A 23974-nucleotide genomic window follows, 5' to 3' on the forward strand; every position below is an offset into this window, starting at 1 on the left:
CTCATGCTTGCATGACTTAAAAATTTGCTGTCCACCCACATTCAGCCACCCATGCATATGACCCGTGACTGTATACCCAGACAAATAAAAGAATCTCTCCATACCTAGAACTGAGAATACCCAGAAATCTTTTGTGCTCTTAAACACTCTAGACAGTAAAATCACAATATTTGGGATATAATTTTATCATGTGGTAGCTTTTCCCTGCCAAATCTTTACTAAACCAACTCTACTGCCTACAAAAGAAGAGCAAGCAGCTGCTCCTCCTGCCTGCTCGGGCACAGGGGCAGGATGCAGGGAAGGACAGAGCCAGTATTGAAAGAATATGAAGCCACAGGAGTTGATTTTGCAGCCCCTCACTTTCGGAGGAAGTTTATCTCTCAAAAGGGTTTCAGTTAAGATCTTGGGATGTGCAATGAAACAGAAAGAGGAGTTTATGTGTCCCGGTTTTTATTTTAACAACAGTGATTTTTTTTGAAGTTTAATTTTTAATTCCTTGGTTTTCTGAATTAAGAAAACTAAAGTATCCAAAGCGTGAGGAGGAACCAACTCACTGAGTCATTCAGCCTTTCTGAAATCTTAATTGCAGGACTTGCTGTCACAGCAAAGACCCATTTCAGGGCTCCCACGGGTGTATGCAATTACCCAATTCTTGCTACAGGTTGGGTTTAACCTTGTTCTGCTGCCACCCTTTTTCTTTCCAACTGTGCTGAGGGCTTGACACGCGCATGTGAAGTCAGTGTGTTCTTCTGGGATACAATGAAGAATGAATGAGTTTTGTAGGAGGCAAAGAGCAAGCCCAGGGCCGGGGAGTAGGGTGGGGTAAGAAAGTTGCATTTGATGAAGAAAGTGCATGTCAAGAATGGTAAGATGTGACAGATGAACGAATTCAGTAACTGAGGAAAAAGTCTGGAAAAAACCCAAGCCAGGGGGCTGAATGTGTGTTGTTTTAATACAAAGAGGCAGCCAGAAGGAAGGAGCAAGGCTCAGATTTGCCATTTCCAATCAAACCATCCAGTCTAGACTCCTGCCACAAGCAGTGGCCAGCACAAGCTGCTCCACATGAAGAGGCAAGAAGCTCCACAGAGCTTCAGTCTCACATCAGTGTGTTCTCAATGCACAAAGTCTCCACCCAGTGACACAGTCCTGCTGATTTCCATCAAAGTCAGGTGCCTACATGCCTATGAAGATTCAGATCAACATGCTCTTTCCAATACAAGCAGTGCATATAGAAGATACTCTCAAGGTGACTTTCTGGACAAGAGAAGTGTGTCCTTCCATGGATTGCATCAGAGATTTCCCTTAGGAGGAAAACAGGACACAAAAAAGCACAATGAGATACAGGACATGCACATCATTGATGGACACAGAAAATTTGCACATGCATTTATGTGTTCAGGTGCTTCTGATGTCTTTTTTGAGAGGCACCCAGAATCCAACATATGAATAATCTTGAATTTCTCTGTATTTTTTCTTTGGCAAAATCTTTCAGCAGCATTAATGCTGAAGTTGGTTTAGGATGCCTGAAAGCATTAAGTATTAATCACAAATGAAATATAGTAGACGTGGAAAAGGTACAGAGAGCTCAGCAAGGATGATCAAAGAGCTGGAGAAGCTTCTGTGCAAGGAATGACTAAACAGGCTATGACTCTTCATCCTGGGACAGAGGAGATGTTTATAAAAATAGGTGAAACATGAAGATAAGCAGAGAAAACAAACAATCGCTCTCTCCACAAAGATGTATGGTGCATCAAATAGAACTCACTTGTGGCAGCCTCCCTACAAATGAACAGAGGTGATTCTACCCACTGTAGGAAATTACACTGTGCAAGAGGTGGTGCATGATAGAAGTTCATGTAAGTTCAAAAGACAACTGCTGATTTTTTCTTCCATTAATTTGTCCATCATTTCTCAATTTGAGAGCTTTTTCTGGAAAAAGGTATGTTTTTACCATGTAAATAACATCTAGATCTAACACAGCTTAGAGGCTTTATTTGCTATTATAATATCGATATTAAATAATTGTGTGGTTTCCTGCCACTGATTTTTAAAGGTGACCCTTGTCCATCAAGTGTGAATGGAATGTCACAGCTCCTTGTTGAGCATCATGAGGTTTAAGAAACTCTAAATGAAAATGTATGGCATAGACTGTATTACACTGTAAATGAAAAGCACCTATTGCAAGGCCAAGCTCTAGCAAATGAACAGCTTTGTTCGTCTGATAGGTTTCTAAATGAAACATGACATTACATCCCAGGCACATGTCCTTCCATATCCCTTCTGCTGATGCAGCAAGAACAGGCTCTGCAGACTCCATCTCGGCACTTGTGTGGAGCTGGTTCACCAGATGAAGGGAGTGCTCATTTTCAACATGTTCTGCGGAACTTGACCACTTCACACTAAAAATCTATAGACTGCACATGGTGACACTGAGCTAATGATAAGGTTGGGACATCAACAGGAAGACCAGTTGAGAAAAAGTGTTCTGGGGTAGGGGTGATGCTGAGGAGAAAAAGCACATGAGCAGCTAGGAAGGCAGATGGCTCTTCCAGAAGGACCTGGTTATATATCCAGAGCCACCACTTGTGAGAGGTCTCATGAGATACTATATGTAAATGTTTTATAGATGAGATTCTTGAAGCTGCAATAGTATAAGCAAAGTCTTGTATGTTTTCCTTTTTTTATCTGGGATGAGCAGTCTGAAACACATGCCCCACCACTGACCTCCTGTCTGACCCAGAGGGGCTGTCTCTGCTTGAAAAAATGATTCACTCACTCTGCTAGAAGGGCTGAATGAATAGGCAGTATTCAGACTGCAGAACACTTATCACTTGGGATTCCCTCAACATTTAGGTCTGACATGACTGGGTCAGTAACCACACGCTTTTGTTCCTAGCTTCTCGAACAGAAATGTCTCTTTGCATCCTTCAGTGGTTCCCACAAATCAGGTCGATTTTTATGGCTTGCTAATTATTACTGCTAGACTTCTGCTGGGCTTCAAGATGAAAAGAAGTGTATTTCTGAAAGCTCAGGGCACAAAACTTACAGAATAAATCACTGTCTATTTGGCAGCAACAAAATTCAGCTATGGCAGCCACTTAAATATACACATCTGGATAGCACTCAACTTTATTTGTTTAGGAATGGAAAGTTCTGTTCTGCTATTGTTGACGGAGCATACTAAAGACTACCAAAAATGCAAAAAGAGAAGAAGTAACTGTCAGAGATTGGATTTTGTCTAGAGGTGCATCAACATGTATCACACACACAAAGCTCTCTGCAATGACATTAAGGTTGCAAGGTTACACCTCAGGAGTTTGGCTGTGAAAGAAATGAAAGATGACGGCAGAATCGTAACTGGGTCTTCTGCATATTTACTAAGCTACTGCCTAGTTCGACAAACATATTTTATTCTTCTCGTTCCCTCTGCATAGATTATCCCAGTCTCCATTGCATCACCTTCCCACCCCAGGCATTGTTCCTGTGGGCTCTAGTCCCTTACGCAGGGCCTGTCCATGTTTGCTGTCCATCCATGCTTTCATCACTGCAAACTTTGAAAGTTTTATCCTTCTCATACTAAAGTCCACTTTCAGATCATGTCCTGCAGGTTCCACCCCAAGCAGCAGTTTCCTCATTCCCATTCCTCTAGTAACTTCCAGTTTTCCTTCCTAGACTTCTTATCCAGTCCCTCTCTACAACTTGTGTCCATCTCATGCTTACTCATCCTCACCTTTCCCCATGTATCCTTTATCAGAGCTGTCTCTTCTGCCCTTGACCCCCTGCTTCCACAAGTTCTTGGCCATGTTTTCTAACTTGGGTTGCCTCTGCATTTGAAAGCATGGACTTTCTCCTCTCCTGGGGACTATAAGCAACGGAGAGGCAGCTTACTTTTTCCCCCCCCCTCACTGTGATATGATACGACATTACGTAAATTGGGCTGGTCAGGCTCAGGGACACTGGAAGCAGCAGAGGCTCTAGCCAGTCTCGCCTGACCCTCAGCAAACTTTCAAAAGCCCCCTCCTCGACAACAACGAGGATGCTAAAGAACTTCACAAACAGGATCTTGAGTTAAAACAGCAAACCTGGTTCCTTCAACCCAGCCCAGGAAGGCAACCCTGGCTCCAGCAAAAGATAGCTAGGGCCAAAACACATGTGTAAGAGAGCAAAACAAGCCTGACTGACAGAGACGAAAACTGCAGCCTAAACCGCAAAAAGTTTGGCAAAGTGGTAACAGAAATAGAATTTTGTAATGGAAAGCAGCAAGCCACCTTAGCTGGCAGCCTCATCTATAGCACCACAATCAGGAAACGGACTGTATGTGAAGAGATGTGTATGTTATGCTCAGAGATCCACCAGCAGATAAGATCGCTGTATCCATAGTGATGGTGAGTGATGCACTGGCAGTACCACAGGCCAGAGTCTGATGGTCTGATTTACAGCACATGTGTAAAGAGACCTGGAAAGACTTTTCCAGAGAGGCAGACAACCCTTCTTTGTATCCCTTGAAAGAAAGCATAGGTTCAATCAGCGTAAAAGCCCTCAACAAAGGCATCTCAAAGGCTTTGCTATACCCTCTTCATCATCAGAGATCTGCCTGCCATTCAGATCTGGGCTCTAATCCCACCCAAACTCATGCTGCTGCTGGAGCAGCTCTGGGGAAGAGCCAGCCTGGATGCTGGGACTGCAAAGGGAATGGCTTTAGACTCTCTGGGCCCCTCTCGCTGAGGGTGACACAGCATTCACATCTCCTGGTGAGGATCCCATAATCTCTGTCCTTTCCTCTGGTGCTACCACCACTATGTGTCTGGGCCCCAGCTGCCTTCCCCAGACAGGTCCCAGACATCCAAGGGGGCATACTATACTCAGGCCTCCCTTGCAAAAGGACCTGAATTTACTCAGCCTGGGCCCTGAACTTAGGTTTGTCATGGCCAGAACCCAGGCTATGTCCCAAAAAGTCATACTGAGGTTCCTCACAGCCCGCAGGACACACCCCATGCAGAACAACAGGGCACCCTGTTCTGAAATCCATACACCTCTATACCTCCAAAACTGTTCTGAAGCGATAAGAAACCATTAGTTTCTCTGCATTTAGACTTATACCATGTGAAACAAAAGGGCCCCCACTTCAAATGACGGGCAGCCCTACAAAACTCTGAAGAATGTCTCATGAAGAAACAGGCTCTAAATTCAGTAAGGTACAAACAAACTGCCCCAGCACAAGGGTTCCCCTCCTCAGTCTCATTCCTCTCTTATCCCCTGCCCTGGGCACAAGACAAGCCATGCCTCAGCATACGGCCCATGTCTAGCCTCATGCCAATCTTTGAAACACCCCTAAGGCCAGTGCTAAATGCTCACAGACTGCAATACTGGTTCAGGCATTGAGACTTCCTGACCAGCTTACAGATCATGAAAGTCGTCTCCTACTCCACACCTGATTTCTGCAGTATATCAGGCTGAGCTGGTATTTGGGGGCATTTTTCCAGGGTACAGCATCAAGATACTTTCCAGCATCGCTGGGTACCCTACATATGCACTCTCAAGAACAAAGAAAGAGTGAAAAACACTTTTTAAAAAAAGAACCACAATACTTCCATATTATAAAAAGAAGAACTCTGTTGCTGTCCTTTTACCTGTTATCAGTTCAAAACACTTTACATGAGTGAGGCTGCAGCACAAACTAGAATAAAACTCTAAAGCTCCTTTTCCTGAAGCACTGCTAGGATCAAACCCTACCGTGCACATACCAATCAGCAGAGATTTTCAGTGAGGATTTACTCCGGTGCTTTGTCAGTGTTCTCTGGGAATATTACAAAAGTCAGGAGATTTTACTTAAGCAAATTTTTACTTGTACTTCAAAGAAGCACCTTATTTGATACAGAAGGATTTGATGTGGAAGGATACACCAAAACTGCTATCCTCAACACATTTCAATTTTCTTTAAATTTCTGAACATTTTAGAGGGGCTTTACTTGGTGACGTGAGAATTGTTAACATCAGGCTAATAAAGACTACAATATCCACATCATTATATTTGACATAAAGCCTGTGATCAAGTGCAAAAATTACCATTTAAAAGATAGAGCTGATATTTCAAACATCAACCATTCAAATGATATGCTGATTTGAAGAATACATTGTGCTTTACTTTGTTGTACTGCTTCCAAGGAGCATCGCTCACAACCATTTGCAGCTTCTGAAACAAGGGTAGTATTCTTCCTTTTTCCACAGCAAGAAATGACTATTGAGAAAACACGTTTCTGAACAGAAGGCTTCTTTCTATCAGTACTAAATGAACACAAAGGTGACAGGAAGCTACTATATAATCAGTTCTCTCCATATAGCTAATATTTCACTGCTCTCTTTGTTTCCTAGTATAAAAACCAATGTGGCTCTATTTTCCTTGGTTCTTGACCTTTTACTGCTTTCTCTACTGGTTTACCTGTTTAGAATCCCAGAAGGTCTTAACATGAAAGATTTCCAAAATCAATGAGTGGATTTATGAACACTGTCCAATGTTGTTCTTATCACATCAGAACAATCTTCCATGGCAAGAAAGACACAGGAGTTCAGATTAAGGAGGATTAGTACAGCATTCATGGTCTTCTGCTCAAATTCCCAGACCAGTTCTCAGCCAGTGGTATGGAAAATGTTCAGGGAAAATAATCTGAAGAGATGGCATTAAGACATTTCTTGCTCCAACTCTTCTTCAAAATCCAGATTAAAAAATTCATCACAACTTAATTCCTAATATTCATTTTCCCATTTCAGCAATTGCTGAACAAGGAAGTTACAAGATCATAAAAATGGGAGGCAGCAGCAAAGCCCAGTGCTGTAGCCATGCTGGAAAATACTTTAAGGCTCCTGGACCATCCCATCTCTTCAAATCATTGTAAGGTGTTTATGCAAGGCCAAATTAGACAGGAAAGGGCAAAAATGCACTTTTAGATGCTAAAATAAATACGAGTTCCTTTTGCGGAAAAATGTCTAAGCATTCAGCATATTCTTGAGAAGAAGGAAGAGCAGAGCAGTCTGGTCTCACTGCAAAGCAGCTCAACACCTGTGTGGAAGACCAAGGAGACAAGATGTTTGAGATGTTTCTGTCCTTTCCCAACCCCTAACTGCAGCATTCTCTCTTACTGGCAATCCTGGTATTTCTGTAAATCCTGCTTTCAACACTTTTCTGAAGGTGTGGGCTTGGTCTTACTGACAGAGCCAGCCGTGTCTACATTGGGAGATCACCAATGCGCCTTAACCATCCCTGACACACAGTTCCTGAGAGAAGGCTGTAGTTCTTCTGTAGGTAAGCAAGGCAAGGACATTTGGGCTGTTACAGTGTTAAATCCTACACTGTTAATCTGTAGGCGGGCTGTAGTCAAAAGAGAGAGAGAAAAAAAAATCCCTGGAACTTCATTTCCACATGTATTTAAAAGCAGGAAATAGCCAATACATTAATCATTGTAAATCAACTTTCTCAGCAGCTGAGAGTGAGCTGTATCTTACATTTTCTGACACCCCCAAAGGATTACTGACCTGCATTCCCTTATTCACTGCATATCTGCAGAACTGCAAAAATATCACAGTATAGATTCATTAAGTGAATTCATAACACAGAAAGCATCAAACACAATTGAACACGGCAAAGCAGCAGACCATCTAGTGATCAGACATGATTGCCTGATTTCCACGAGTTAGCATGTTTTAGCCATGTGCTGCTTTCAATATCAATTCATTAACAGAAAGAGTAGCATTCAATTCAGATCCTCCCCAATTTAATTTTAACCCCTTGTTGCTGCTTTTCTCTGCATCTATTCACATATACAGAAAACAATGACAACTCCATACAGCATTCCTCAGCTTCTCATGCATTTTCATGTGTGTTTTGATAGGAGTTCATGTTCGCGATAGTGACTCAAAACATCTGTCAATAAAACTGCATCTCTCAGGAATTACAAATATGACATAACTGTGATGCCAGAATACATCTAAAAGAATGAGAAAGCAACAGAAGAAGTACATTACAGCTTACTTTAATTGCACCCTCTTTACAGAAAAGACAACAATAGAACCTGGTGAAAAGATGACAAAGATTTTTTGCATTCAGCAACACCTCCTTCCATTTTACTTCCCTTGTCATCTCTGCACTAGAAACACTGAAATAACTGGCATCACTGCAGTTGTAATGACTTAACACCCACCTCAAGCACATACAGAAAAAAGAAAAAAACACAAACAACTAGTTTTGTAGGCTTCAGTGCTTTTAAATTATGTTTGTTACCATGAGAACTTGATTAAAATGCCACCCACAAGCATGCAGAAAAGGGGAAAAAACAACAACAACAACAAAATCTACTTTTAATCAGGAGTAGTACACTTGCTGCATTGCAGCATTTTCATAAGCTCCACAACCTTCTGCAGTAAGAGGCAGTAGAGATGCCCAGATAGATATATTTTGCTGAATACTTTATTCTGGAAAAAAAAATAGCTGACAGTACAGTTGCCATCCAGTACTATTACACAATATTCCAGTTGATGAAGATCAAGCATACATACATGTTCTGCACCATGTTACAAGGCTTGATTTGAAACCAGACAATTATGTGTATGTGCAAGGCGGGGGCAAGTCTGGCAGCCGCTCAGGACAAAAATTATTTTTGGTGGTAACTGAGATAAATCAAAGCTCTGAAACACTCTGGTTTCCCCTCCATCTTATCCATTTGCTAGCTTTATAATTTTAGGCTGATTTTTATGTATTTATATTTCTGTAAATTCAAATGGCATCTAGACTTTTTTTTTTCTTTTTAATTTACAGTCTTACATTAATCTTTGGATTAATGGCTATGGACACTGCATTACTGCAGTTTGACTTGGAGCCAGCGTTTGCAGAACAGGCACCCAAAGCCTACAGCCACTTCAAAACAAATAATTAGCAGTGTGGCTGAATCAAGATCCAGTAATAAACTACTAAAAGCAGCTTGTTCAGCGGTGTTTGTGTTAAATGCCACAGCTGATGCAGACTATATGAATGGCATGCTGCCAGTGGTGGGCCAGGAAGGAGGAAGAGTTTCACACCTCCAATCAGAATAACTTACTAGCCACTTACTCAAGGAGTCATCTCACACAGCTCTCTATTAAAAAAAGACACATCTACTCATCCACAGGAAGGAAGCTACTGCTATTGCAATTAAAAGACTGGACAGACTGTATCCTGTATCTCATTTAAGGTGAGAATATGATAAATTTCCCTGTGAAAGGTCAATCCCTGTCTTGAGGACACTGCCCATGCCAGAGCATTAGGCATCTTTTAGATTTCAAATGAATCAGCTCTAAGAGGAAAAAAGTGAGCCAGTGAGCTATGTCAGAAACCCTGGCTACCATCTTCTCAAGGGAAATAGAAACTGAGCTGACAGAAAGGGAAAAAAAATAGACCTTTGATATAACTTTCAGTGCAATAGGCAAGTCTCCTAATTCTTCACCTGCATCTTCGTATGTTAGTATAATACTTTTTCTATCCATTTTGAATGCTGTGCGTAAATGTGTGTATTTGCAGCTGTACTTTGACCTGTCATGAGTTAAGCATCACAGACGATAAAGCATTCTTCACAAGAGGAGGTAACAAATCTATGAACCTGCAGCAGGGGACACCCTAAAAGATGGTGGTGTCCCATTTGAATTGCTCAGGCTGCATGGGGACATGGCACAGGAGAGGCACAAATGTCCTCCCATGACACCAGAGGATCTCAGCCGTGCAGTATAATAAAATGCAATGTACTTGCTTGAACTTAGAGAGTGTCTCATACCTCCTATTAGGCAAGATCCTAAAAGAGATTTTTTTAATCACTGTCAATTGATTTTTTGGGGAAGAATTCTACACAGTGCCTACCATGAGTGATTTCAGTGAGGTCAAGAGAACTACCTTGATTTACGCCAGCTCCAAATCTGGCACCTACTGGCTGTCTGGAACCCTCACCTTCCCCCCTTTTTGCTCCCACACATGTATTGAACTGACTCCCACCAACTTCCACGGGATATACACCATGTAGGCAAAACATGAGCAAAGCTTGAACCTATAGACACCGAAGACAATGGACATATCATAGCTCTGGGTGTAACATGGTGCAAAGAGGGACAGAGCGATCAGAATCACAGTTGCCACAGCTGAGTGCTGTACGACCTACTTTCACACCTAGGATGCACAACGCTGTGGATATGCCAGTTTAGGCCAGCTCAGACAGCCCCTCGGCTCAATGACATCACTTTCCTATTTTTTTCCTCCTTTCCTTCTCTTCCTTCTAATTGCAGTTAATTTGGGATTGTGCTCCCATAGGGTTGCAAAGAGAGAAAGAAGAATGTTATGATCATCCAGACCTCCCAGTGACAAAACCCAAAACATTTCTCCTTTGTGTTCAAGGAAAAGCCTGGCTTATTCTTCATAGACATGGATTTTCCAGGAGATTAAAAATATTAGCAATTATAAGGTACTTTAAATAAAGAGATTTCCCTTTTATTATCTATAGGCTGCTGAGACAATGATTGTTTCACCTCTCCTCTGGATTCTTAGTTTATTATTTGCTGGCAATTTATTTTCTCCCATTAGACACTAGCTGCATAGAATTTGCTAAAATTGATCAAAGGATGGCAAAACTCATCCACCGATTCCAGTGCCTTCAAGATTATCTTACTCAAATAGAGATTTTCTTTCTTCTACCACTGTGGTATAGAATAGATATTCCTATAATCACAAGGATCTTTCAGAAGGCAGAACAACTTTATGATTAAGGCACTGAGATGCAACATCAGAGTTCAGTCCAGGGCTCTGCTGTTCACTTGCTCCATGACCTTGAACTTATGAGCAAATAAGTCTGTACCTCAGTTCTCCCAGCTGTAAAACATGGATTATAATGTTCATGCTGTCTGTAACTTGCCTATTTATGCTGCAGACCCCTCAGGGCAAGGGCTGTCTCTTCCCATATGTGTGAGGATGCTCTGGCTCCCAACCAAAGCCTTCAGATCCAGATTTGAGAAAGTTTTGCTCAAGGAAGGACGTTTATCAGACACGGCATGTGCCTGGAGGCAGCACAACCAACTTTTTCAGCCACAAAAAGAATACCCAAAAGGAGAGGACCGCAACTTTGGCCACCGACAGCACAACGTGAGTTGCTTCTGGAGCATGCTGGGGAAGCAGAGGGATCCAGGATGCCATGTGCCTGCTTGGCAGCTCTGGGGACCGAGGCATCCTGAGCTTTGGATGTCTAACAGCCCTGGCCCCTGGGAGCCTAGAAGCTCAGCCCAGGCCTCCAGCCCTGCTGAAAAGGACCACAATCCCTTAAAACTCTCGATGATCAGCTGGGACTATCAAGAGTAGCCACTGCTTAAAATATGTATGTGAATATGTGAAGTCTCTGATGAAGGTTGCAGCCCTCAAACTACATTAAGGAACCCCTGCTGTTGATGTTAGCATAAAAACAAACGAAAATGCAGATTCTTATTTCAACTCCGTAGGACTGCTGGCCTGACCAACTGGGCTGTCTCTAAATGACTTAATTCTTTCACAGCATCTCCGTAACACTTCCCCTCTCTTTCCTCCAGGGTTCTATATAAAGGTCTTTGCATTTCTTCTTCTGATGGATGCTCATTTCTAAAAATACTTTTACAAAGAACTGCCTTTGGTAGCGATTAAACACAGGACACAATGTAGCACCAGAATCCATTTAAGAAAACATAAATCACAAAGTATGCACCAAGTCCCTGATACCAACCTGCCTCCAAAACTATGTAAGAGGTCCTTAAAATTTTTCCCTGACATTCAACCAGTAGTGCCAACTCCCTGCTCGATTCTGCCAGTTAACTCAGCTGAAGATGTGTGAATGTACAAGCAATCCAAAAATACTTGCTCCCTAATTCTCCCATGTTTGTGCTCCGGTTTCCTGTCTCTGCCTGTCTGCTGTGTCTAGCCACATCCATAATTGTGAATCACATCGGCCAATTTCTATCTTGTTTGACAGAAGATACCAAGCTCCTACCTACCACCTTAGGAAATCCACAGATGGGTAGAAGAGAGAGAAGATCTTAATGCCTCTATGAAGGAAAATACAAGAAGAGCTCAGCTCTCATTCTTTCTCTTTGGCAGTGTCCTCATGGTCTAATTAGTAGATGAGGAGCTCACACGCAGCCACAGCATATGCTCTTTCTGGCCCAATTAACTGTCTAAGCAAATACAGGTAGAGGATGAAACAGGTGCTGGTTAGCCTACAGTGGGGAGTCAATGCAGAGAGGACATAGTTGCTGAGAAAATGTTACGTGGAACTGAAAGTAAGTCAGAAGACCCCAAATGTTCAAGGAGTAAATTGAGATAAATAGGTGAAGAATTGGAATAAACATGGGGGAAGGGAGTCAGGGATGCAAGGAAGAACCAAGTGCTGTGGATCCGAAAGATCACAGGAGATAGTGTGAGTCTTTCATAGGGAACCAAGGGATGAGGAAACTAGTGGTACCTGGTACCACAGGAAGAAAATAGACGGGCTGGAGAGTTCGGAGTAGACTGCAGGTAGTGTGGTGGAAAAGGTCACAAGCTGTGAGTAGAGAGCCGATACTAGATACCACTCCACACTAACAAATAATACCAATTATTTTAATTCACAAACTAGTTTAATTGGTAATACCATTTCCAGCAGCAAGCTGAACTCAAACCAAGAGGAAGACCTGACTTAAGGGCATTTCAAAGTACTGAATTGCTCTGAAGGGTACAGGTACTTTTCAGACTGTGAGAGAAGGCACTTTTGTGGCTTCACCAGATGCTCCTCACTCAGGCCGGAAAATATTTTCTTGTCTTAATTTCCTGGTTTTATTGCTAGCTGAAGCCAATTATCTAAACATTTAAAATGTGAGGGGAAGAAAGTGTGTGTGTGGGGGCGAAGGAATCTAGTTCCATTTTAAGACCAACTTTTAGATTAATTTTTCGTGGAGCTGAACTATTTTGGCTGCATTAGTAATTGGACTTTTGCTGTATCAGAGAGAAAAATATTCCCAATGGAAAACATGCTAAACAGCAGAGACAGACTACAAATGAAGCTGGCCTCATGTATTTTACAACCAAAACACACCAGATTTTCAGTCAGAAAACCCAAGCAATTTAAGGTTAGCTCCCTTATTAGCTGCATAATATATGTGCTTGCATGCTGATATGTCCCAGGTGAACTGCATCACGTGAGTATGGTTTTCCATCGACAATTTCCCAGCATGAACTACAGATTTTCTAAGCTACTAATTACACTGACAAATACAGCCTCACCAGTGTGTTGTCTGGCTGCCTACACCTCCAACGCCTCTTTGTAGATTTGACTGCAAGCTCTTTGGGGTCTGGAGCAACTCTGCTGTTTGAGCACACAGCATCTAACACAACAGTGATCTAATCCAGACTTGGACACCTAGTTACTAATATTATGGTAGCTACAGCAATGAATCATGGAGCATTAACAAGAATCACAGCAAAAGCTGTTGCACACAGTAGCTAGTTCCCAGGCACGCTGCCACTAACCCTACACTTGAGCCTTTTGTCTCTGTTTTCATTATGCTCATAAAACACAAATATAACTACTGTGTTCTTACGATTCTCAGCAGCAAAACTCATACAAGAATAATTGTATAAGCAAGCAAAATATTTTTTTTTGCACAAAAGAAGTCATAATTAAAATAAGGATACCTATTAAGAGTATCTTACAGATGTAGATACAGGTAACATTATGAATTAATCGTTGAGAAAGGACTAGTGATCAAAGTGTCTTGCAATCTACCTCAGATATCCCACACCGACATGAGAAAAGGTAGAACAACAGGCAAACAAAGTTTTATTACAAAAACATCCTGAAGCTTTCTGATTCAAGGATGATTTAGAAAATAATGAAGAAAACAAGCTGTGTCTGTCATGTCAGGATCTCCCTTTTCATGTGAAGACCTCACTTGTACATGAAGCAGCACAGCATATTATATCCCTCTCCCTGCATAATTATTCCAGCTGCCCAACATGTCACGGCCAGAGACTGGACTGAATTATAACTTCCTGCTTCAGAAGGGACCGAAGTCTCAGAGGGATTAAAAATGAGGAAAAAAAAATGACTCATCTTAAGGATGACAACTAGAATATTTTTTGGTCACGATTATGAAGAGTTTTCTTTCATCAACTATGCTGGAAAGAACATTACGATTCAAACATCTGTTCTTCTCATAAGCTTCACTCCTCAATACAAATGAATCTTTGCCTCTCTCAAACTCCTTTCATGCCAGAACGCTCATTGCATTCCTCTTACTCCCACTATCTCTTTCAAAAGCGTGTTTACTAACATCACCACTTAAATACACGTAACTCAGGCTTAACTCTGAGCATCAGGTTTCCCAGCACTGAACATACAGGCATTGGTAATGCCCAGGCATTCGGTGACTCCCACTACAAAGCCCTTTGCAGTTATCAAGTGGGAGTGGGATCATTTTTATCGCTACTCCCAGGCCCCAGGGCTGGCAGGAGAGAACAAATCCCTGTGCACTGTATCCCAGTCGTGACACCAGCCAGAAGGAGATGCTTCACGGGAAAGTTCAAGAGAACTCGGCAGTAAGTATGCTACGGACAAAAGTGGTTTTAGACAGCAGCAGGATTTGCTGTGAAGATAAATGGAGGACATCTGGCAAGTCATGGCACTGGAGAAGGCAAGTGGTGCAAGGGCTTTTTGAGCAGGTCACCAGCCTGGTCGCACCCTAATGGATGGCATAATCTGATCAACACAGAGATGCCCTCCAGTTTGGGTGAGTAAGGGCTGGCACACACCGCATGGCATGGGCTGTATACCTTTCAAAATGGAAACTATAATTTTTAGAACTGTAGGAAATTTTTTTTTCATATAGTCATAAAGCTATAATCCTTAGCAAGATGATATGTTTTAGAAGAATGTCCACAGCAAAAATTCAACTGCCTTTAGGAAAGCCGAGCTCCTGCTCCATGGTGTTTTCTTTCCCTTCACATGACCCAGGGGACAAAACTCACCGCCATGAGAATTCAGCATTAGCACACAGGACTGGTTCTTGACCTATGGGAAGTATTATGTCAACTTTACTGTTGGAGATGCAAAAGGAAATATATTTGTCAAATGCAGTAAGTCTTCACAAAACTAAAGTCAGCTTGGCAACTCACCTTCCCCTTGCTTAATTTTGTCCCTTTAAGTCATTTAAGTACTGCACAGGAATGGAAAAGCTCACTACTGGGGTCGACTGCTGATCCTGACCAAAACATTGAGTACAAGCTGCAACATACAACTGTCTACTTTCCCTTATTTACCAATCTCTTCCTTAAAATTAAGCTCCTTTCCTCATCACTACACAGGGGAAAGGAAGGATGACATTTCCCTTTTCCTCTGCCCTCCTGGTCTCTCTGGCCCACCTCTTGCATCCAAGCAGTTGGGGAGACACTTAATAAAAAGCCACAGCAAGTTTTATACCTTCTGCCTTTCAATTCCTGCCTGAACAATCTTGCTTCTTGGCTGTAAACAAGTTTTAAGCGTCTACTAGTGACTCAGCCTGCTAGGCAGGATTATTACTAACACCACCACCATCATCATCATGATTTACTAGTGACAGGGGGCATTCTCCTTCCTTCCTTTCCATTGCTTAACAACCACGCCTGAATCTTTCAAAATGTAGCAAACGCTACCTTCGATAGTTGATAAATACAATTAGCACAGTGTTCTGCCTTTACAGTTTATGTTCAAAACAGGTGTTTTCACATGAGAGAGGATGCAGATAATCGCTATTAAGATGATCAGAAGAAAGGAAGAAAGAGACTGGTTGAGAAAAAAAAAAACAACAGCCCTCCTTTCAAAGGAAGAAAGAGGTAGATGTATGATAAGGGATAAACACAAAGGAAGGAAAACCAAAGGCTAGTTTCATACAAGAACCCTGTGGCCATTGACAGGGAGATGTTTCTAACAAATGGTGAAATTGCAGAACAGCCTACCAGTTGGCAGGAGACTATTTTTAAAGGAGAAGTTGATGAAAGAGCATCAGATGCCTCGGGAGCTGTGAGGGCAGGCATGGAATACCAATGTGTAGCTCTGGGTCAAAACCACCCCAGGTGGAGATGCCTCCTTACAACCCTCCAGATGCCAAACAGGAGACACTCAAGCCAGCCGCATGGGAAAAGAGAAGACAATGCCGGTAACAGCACTAAGTTATATCTCGAGCTCTGCCCACTTATGATCTTTCCCTAGTGTCAGTTCCCCCTCCACCGTAATGCATAAGATGTCCTTCAACACAAGGCATTGCTACAAAGATCACTGAGGAAAAACAAACAAACAAATAAGCAAAATGAAAAAGCAGAACAAAAATATCTCTAGAGTTGTTGACTGTCTAGAAATCAGGACAACATTTCATCTCTAGGTACTACAAGAAATCCTTCTAGCAGGTATCCTTTTGCATCCTTTTTCCTAAAAACTGTTCTAATCATTGCTCACTGACAACTTTCTGTACTGTGTCAACTTCCAGACGAGGTGAGGGAAATTTCTAAACATGAAATACAAGCTACGGTGTCCTTCCAGTGCAGTCATTTGAAGCTCACTTCACTCTCTACAGAATTAATCTGAAGAGTTTCCAGCCTAATCGAACAAAATATACTTTGCCGTCAGACACCTGCAGCACATTATTTCTACAGCTAGTTTTCACTGGTTTGACTACTACTTTCAGTCACTGCAGAGACAAAAGCACAAAGGACAGACAGCAATGCTCATGAGACATTACTTCCCCATTTTTTCCTCCTAACCACTATGCAGTGACCCTACGTAGAAAATGCTAGTTCTGATCTACGATTGCTTCACTCTCTTTCCATTTCAACCAGACTTGTCCACTTCTTAAACTGTCCGTGACATCCTAGCAGCACCAAGAGGCTATAAGGCGCTCCATTTCACAGATATACTCTTTATTTCAAGAGCAATAATTTAGGCCTGTCAGTTAAAGATGGAACCTGCAGAGACAACTTAAGCTTTGCACAGTACATGTCTGAGAATGTATTTTATCACCAGTGGAATTTTGTCAATGAAGAAATGGTGAAAGCAATAAAACTGATGTTACTTTAAGTCTTGGAGGCTAATTTAATCCTTCATTTAGTACTTGCACAGTGCTGCAAGGGTATTCTGGGGCCATGGGAAAATTCTTGAAGCGTGCAGGATCACTGTAAGCAGCCTTATGCTGCCCTCCACCCTGGCAGACGCTGGCTGGCAGCCAGCCTGCCGGCACGCTGGGTTGCTGGACGTGTCCCTGGGAGCCTGACGTGAATGAATGCCGGGGCTGGGGCAGCTCCTGCCCTGCCACAGGTCACTGTCCAGAAGGCAAATGGTCCTCCCCAAACTGCTGGGTTGCTTGTGCCACGCTTTCCAAGAGGAGTAGCACTGAAATTTAGTGCAACAGGAAAAGACAACCTAAACCTCAGGCACGCCAGCCGCATGTGTCTCAGGGGCAGGAGAGGGTGGCACACACAGCTGTTACCTGACTCCTATGGCAGGTCTGTGCTGCCATGGCTTGTGAGAGAGAAAAGTTCAGAGAACAAAAAGTGAGCCACCTGGTACTTGTGTGTGTGCTTTATACAGCCTAAAAACCTAGAGGGCCCAATTTGATTCTTGATTTCCATTTTCTTCAAATTCACAGAGCCAGGAGAGACTGCATGCTAAAGTAAACTAAGGGCTGGTCAGGAAATGGGTAGATTTATGGGCTTATAAAAAGGCAAGAAGTCCCAAACCAGCCTTGTACCCAATGCGTACGTGCATGTACACACAGATCTCGGATCATACACTATTACTTTTTTTTTTTATTCTGTAGTATCAGCTTGCCTTCCTTTAAAGCTGTGCTTGAACTTACAATTTTTCATCATTAAGTATCTTGGCAGCCTCAGAAGCACAGCACAGACTACTTGGGAATAGGGGAGGTTGATTTTCTTCACTGTTTATGTATAATCTCACAGAAGGAACATGTCCTAAATTGGCATAATCCAGCACCTTTTTATTAATAACAACACAGAGGAGGTAACTTTTACCAGCTGAATAAAACTTTTTTGTGTGTGTTCATGCTATTATTCAAAGGATGCAGGGTCAGAACTTCCTCTAGCTTGCTGAGCTGAGAGGAGATCCTGGGAAGGGGACCACCATCCCAGTCTGCCTTACATCTCACCCTCCAGGAGCTCCTACAGGCACCTCCTGAACTCACCAAAACCCTCTTGTTTTGCTTGTGTTGTAAGGCCAGAACAACCACAACAGTTCACCTCAAAAGAATAGCAGTATTTCACCCTGCCCTGACCAAGCAAAGTTACAACAGCAGAAACTTGGGCACTTTGCCACCCTACCCACATTCCCTTATTGTATTTCTTCCTTACGCTTCGTAGTCTTTCAATCAAACTCCTTTTCCATTTGCTGAAGTTCAATATTCTGTCTTTAACATTTCAAACTCATGCTTGTGAGAACAGAAACTATAATCACTTACTTGTAAATTCAACTGAAATAAATACATGTACATACAGAAATACTGGCAAAACAAGCATCTGCTCATCTACATGACAGAGGCAGCGTCAACTCTCTAACACTGGTTTTTAGCCTTCTGAGACAGGGGTCTCATGAAAGTTTTCTCTTTCCCAAAGAGGAGAAAAAGTGCAGTTCTTTGATCTAACCCAATCGTTTTCGATTCTGGAAATGAGGCAGCATTACGTTTGCCCTTACTCTGCCAAACTGTTCTTACCTTTTCTATGGTACGACTCACTGCAGCGGCAGGACATGACAAACCAGAGCAGCGTAAAGCAACACCATCACCTCTCTCAGATGCTCTGTCTTTTTACCAACACCATCTTAGGCCCTTTCCACCTCGAGTTGCAAGCAGGTTCTTGCTAAGCCAAAAGCAAGACGACAGCTGCTTTGACAATGGGTACAGTGTCTCCCAGCAGACACAAGAGGCCTTTAAAATAAAAACTAAGAAGGATTACAAAATCAGGAACTAACCCCAGAAAAATGAAGTGTTCCAGGAGCTAGAGGAGTTTTCTTTTTGCTCTTTTCTCAAGCCACCTTTGTCTGTTGAAGCAGCCTCCTTGTAAGTCTACACTAACAAATAAAAGGGTCATACCTGTTTAAGCAGATGATAGGATGCTGCGTCTGCTTGTTAAACGAGGGAAACTCTCTGTTCCTATAAAGAAATAGAGAAATAAACACTCTATTTAGTCTCTCTTCAGTGAATTTAGCATAAACTCAACACTATAAGGACTATAAGATGCTGCATATGTTTACACTTATGTCCGAGCCTTTTTCTCTCAGCTTTATTTCCCCAGGCTCACTTGAGACACATTAATTCAGATGCCCTGTTTTGTCCAGCCTGCTTTGGGACCACCAAGGAGCTGCTTAATCCCTAGGCCTACCCTAAGAAAAGCTGGCAACAGCTCCAAAAAGCCACTCATCAGGGAAGGCAAATGGCACAAAAGCACACTCCCAGCCAGACTCCCTCCAACAGGAGATCTGGCAGGGCTGCTCTATTCATAGTCTCTGCTGAAGGAGGATCTCAAGCAGGAACAAGCAAAGATTCTGCAAAGATGCCTAGAAAGTAACGGAAGAAGAGCAAAAGCACTCACTGACTTCCCAGTACAACACTTTAGAGCAGCTGGAGATACCAATACAGGGAACTATTCAAATTTATTCTTGAAACTGTTTTTCTTGCCTCACTTGTATAACAGAGGGTCTTAAGTTTTCTCCAGTTTACCTGGGACAAATGGCAAAGGTTACCACAGATGTTACTACCCCTTTTGTCACCCTCTTTGCTCACTGAGAAGTGCTTGGACAAGCACTGTCCAGTGTTGAAACAGCGTCTTCTACATGTCCTGCCATACACCTCTCCTTATCGTAAGTCTTTGATCAGAGCACACTGGGGAAAACATGACAGATGCAAGCAGCAGACAGATACTAAAGTGGCTGCAATCAAGGAGAAAGGGGTCTTCTGGACACGTATCTTTGAGCATCCCCTAAGTATTATGGGCGCAGCTGGTACTATCACCTATATTTAAGGCTGCACAGTTTCTCACCTCTCAGATGCCTGTAACTTTGCTGGTTTTAATTGTTCAGAAATTAAAATCCCTATATACAATATCTGACTCAAGCTAATCTCAAGCTAATGCTTTTGTTTGGGAGTTGTCTGTTTTAAGGGTTCAGCAAGAACAGGCCAGGCACTTCCAGGAACTACATTAGTGAGAAATATATGACTAAAACTAAGTTTAAAATAATTATAGTATTAACGTAACAATAAAGAATAGGATGCAAGTATGCAATTAGAGAGAATCATAATGCATACACACAAAGGGGACTAACCTTAGGCTGGAGAGCCATTCAGGCTTTTCCTGTTTCCAAGCCTGGACTCTCATTCTTTAGCACTGAGTTGGTCTCCTTGCCCGCACCATGTCACTGGGGTGGTGCTAACTACAGCTTTCCACCAGTTTGCCCAGTTAATGTCCAGCAAGAACTGAAAGATTTTGCTGCCTTGAAGGGGGAAGGTTTCCGACTGTTCTGAGAGCAAATAAACGCAAAGTGACTGCTCCACCTTAGTGCACAGGCTTTCAGCAGAGTGTACCATTCACTTAAAATAATTAGTTATACTAAATGAGCTATATAGAAATGAGGCTCCAGCCTGCATCAATTCTACCCACCCGCAGGATGAAAAAGCATGTTAAAATAAGCTAATTAAATTTGCTCTGGCTCAGCAGAAAGATCGATGTTCTTGACAGCTGAGTCTTCAGCACTCAGTGTCCCAACAGCCTTCTGATGTGTCACCAATGCAAAATAACACCACATAGTCAGAACCAGAGGAGGTGGATGCTTACCTCTTGGGAGAGGTAAATGCAGAAGGCAGAGGCATTCAACAGGGCCATTAACAGAAAGGAGGACACACCTACAACGAGTCTCAGATGACCAGATAAAATTTTTAATGAATTAAAAAAAAAAAAATGGCTTAGTACTTTCACACTGCCAACTATACCAGCATTGAGCATACGCTCTGATAGTCAGAACCAAAACCTCAATCACCTCTCTGCTAAAGGTCTACCACAATAAATGAGATTCTGGCTGGTAGCAGAATACCAAAAATACCAGACAATCAAAATACCAGATGCCAGGGGTTGGGAGGCAGTTTTGCTACCCCAGGAATTTGCTGGGGACAAGCTGTAATCAGTATTTCCACCTCTTGCTGACTGAGAAGAAAATGAGATGTTTCAAAGATTCTTCCCCTAGAAAACAGGAGAAAGACTCACGCACACAGAGGAGCCAACAGCTCCACATTTGTGGCAGTTATCAAGAAAGCAAGAAGTTAACACTTAAGTGTCTGGTCAGTACCTGGCACCACAGATACCAATGGCGTTTTCCACTTCCTATGAGCATCATCTAATAACCACAGTGCAGAATGTGTTAGGAATGGTTTCTTTTTGTTTTTCTTCCTGGCCCTGTTGCTTTAGACAGAAATCCCTGAAGAACCTGTCCCAGTAAGAAATCCACTGTAATTGGCACAGCCTTCAGAAAAGCTTTGTGCTTTGATGAAGGGATGTGCTGGCTTGTTGGTGCCCTGAAGCCAGGACCACAGGGGATGGCACCTTGGCTGCTCTAAGTGTCACCTTTCCTAAGGGACAGGGCACAAAACAGACAAGCTGTTTTTCATTCCTAATGGGAAGCTGCCATTCAGAGACCCTTCAATCTTGGATATGGAAACTTTTATCAGATTATGCAAGTTTATCACCATGAATAAGTCTTGCTGAAGACTTGTTCACAAACACACACTGATAACGTGCATTTAGCATGTGTTTACTTTCACTTCAGTACATCATACAGTTTTTCTGTTGATGCAGATTAACACAGGTCTAGACAGCTCTCGCATAAAATGGATAAGGATTCCTATTTATTCTGGTTCTGCCATTGACCGACTGCATCCTACTTCCCCTATTGAATTTATTAGGGATTGCATTTCCTTTTTTTGTGAAAAAATTGACATCTACCTATGAAAACTGATAGAAAAAACCCAATGTGCATACACATACAACAGAGGACTAAGGCTCTCTTACGCACAAGCTATTTGTAACTGTTCTTCACTAATGTGCACCCACTCCTGCTTCTCCTATTACTAATGTTTCAAAAGCAACTGGCTTGATAGATTTATACATTTTATTGAATAGAAAAAAAAGTATCTGTCTCTTACAGAAGCTGTTTTTCTTTCATTTTCAGGGGCTTTTTCAAAGACTCCTATCAAACAATGCACCTGTTCAGTTATTTGTGATGAAAATTATAGGACTAAGTGCATATTTTTCCTAAGCTGTTGCACTTCTTCCCCTCAGAAAGGAGCTGTGCTGTCATCCTGAGGGGTCAGCCTGTCCTCCCAAGGCCCTGTCTTGCAGTGATCTATTAGCTTGACTGAGCTGCCTGCAGAATCGCACATTTAAGACCATGAACTCTTCAGTCTGGGAGCTTGTCTTTTGCTATGTATTCCCTCAGAGCATTGTGCAAGCAATGACAAAAACCTAAATTGCCACAAATTACTTTTAAGCATTTAGTGTTTTGTCCAACAATGCATTATACACATTAGTCTGCAAACACTAAGGCTGTAAATGGATCTATCCATTAGCACCAAAGCTCTCCACATAGCTTTTTCCTTTTAGAGTACATTCTCCTCCTCCTTCCTATCTCACCCTCTCGCCCTGCCCTCCCCTGCCTCCCGCCGCCTTCCCTTCGGCAGCAGAGACTTAAAATAAGTCAACAAACATTTTTCAAAGGGATGCAAAGAAAAATAATCTGATATCTGGAGGGCAGAATTCACTACACATTTATTATTCAGTTTCCAAAGTGCTAGGGAATGAAGGTCAAATATATCTGCATTTCAGCTGGTGTCGATGTGGATAGCGAATGGCTTTAAAGCACTGCAGCTAAAGGAGCAATAATCCAGAGGCCAGGTTATGCTGGTGTAAATTGCTGACAATCAGCAGAAGCCAGTGACCCAGTAATTCAGAAAGGACTTCAGTAGCATGGTGCCTCCACTTGAGGATCAAGATCCCAGTGCCACCTTTACTGAGAAAAACCCCTACCGACATTTGAATGGACTTCAAGCAGCTCGTAGCTCAGTACTCCTGGACATGTGTACCTCTGAAAGCTGGCTTAGCAGTACTGTTAGGAAGCATTCCTTTTTTCACTCAGCTAATCTAGAAAAAGTTTTAATGCTGCAAAAGCAAGCAATACTGATCTTGCCATCACAAATTTATTTATTCTAAAAGGTATTACATTGCTTTTGTGTTACAAATGACTGGATTACTCTCCACACTTTTTAATTCCCACTGCTTGTCTGGTGACTACAGAAATTTCCTTTTCACTATAGTATCCACATCAAATTTTTCAGTAGGTTAAAAGAAATTTTAAAAACATTACAAGCTGAGAAAAGTCTTTTTATGGGGAAAAGCATCTTGGGGCTGCTACTGCTAGTCTAAGCAGGTCACAGCTGTGAAGGTAGAGGAGACAGAGTCAGGCTTGGTTGCCACTGTGAGGAAGAGATGGGGAAGATGAAAAGCTGCCTCAGCATCCAAGAATCTTGGGTAACTGGAGCCTGAAATATGCTGCAGACAGGAGACACTTCAATCATTTATGGAAATCAAGGTTAGCAGTGTCAGCACAGTTGGCTTGGGAGGAAACAGTTTCCTCACCCTCTTGGCGCAGAAGTAACTTGGCTACATTAGTGCCAGTAAGTAAGGAATAAATAAAGGAAACAGAGAAGGACAAGGAAAGCAAAGGATAAAATGAGTACATCAATATTTTCACAGCTTGCATATAGCAGCCCAGCTAGGACCCCAAGGGGGTTTCTGTTTCAGGAACCTCAGAGACAGAGACAATTGCTACATTTGATTAAAATACACGGTGTCTGGGTTTAACAAATGGTGTCTCTAATAGTGTAT

The 23974-nt window shown here is 42.3% G+C and overlaps 1 protein-coding gene across 3 annotated transcripts in view; it reads right to left on the minus strand.

The window, feature by feature from the left end:
• Positions 1-19198, minus strand: part of MAP2 (microtubule associated protein 2) — a 98508-nt gene extending 79310 nt beyond the window's left edge. For all 3 annotated transcript variants that reach the window (XM_065637394.1, XM_065637393.1, XM_065637392.1), the window contains exon 1: positions 19138-19198. The gene's annotated coding sequence lies outside the window, so the exon portion shown is untranslated. The remainder of the gene's footprint in view (positions 1-19137) is intronic.
• Positions 19199-23974: the final 4776 nt, after the last annotated feature.

Source organism: Caloenas nicobarica, chromosome 6 (assembly GCF_036013445.1).
Source record: "Caloenas nicobarica isolate bCalNic1 chromosome 6, bCalNic1.hap1, whole genome shotgun sequence".
Taxonomy (NCBI): Eukaryota; Metazoa; Chordata; class Aves; order Columbiformes; family Columbidae; genus Caloenas; species Caloenas nicobarica.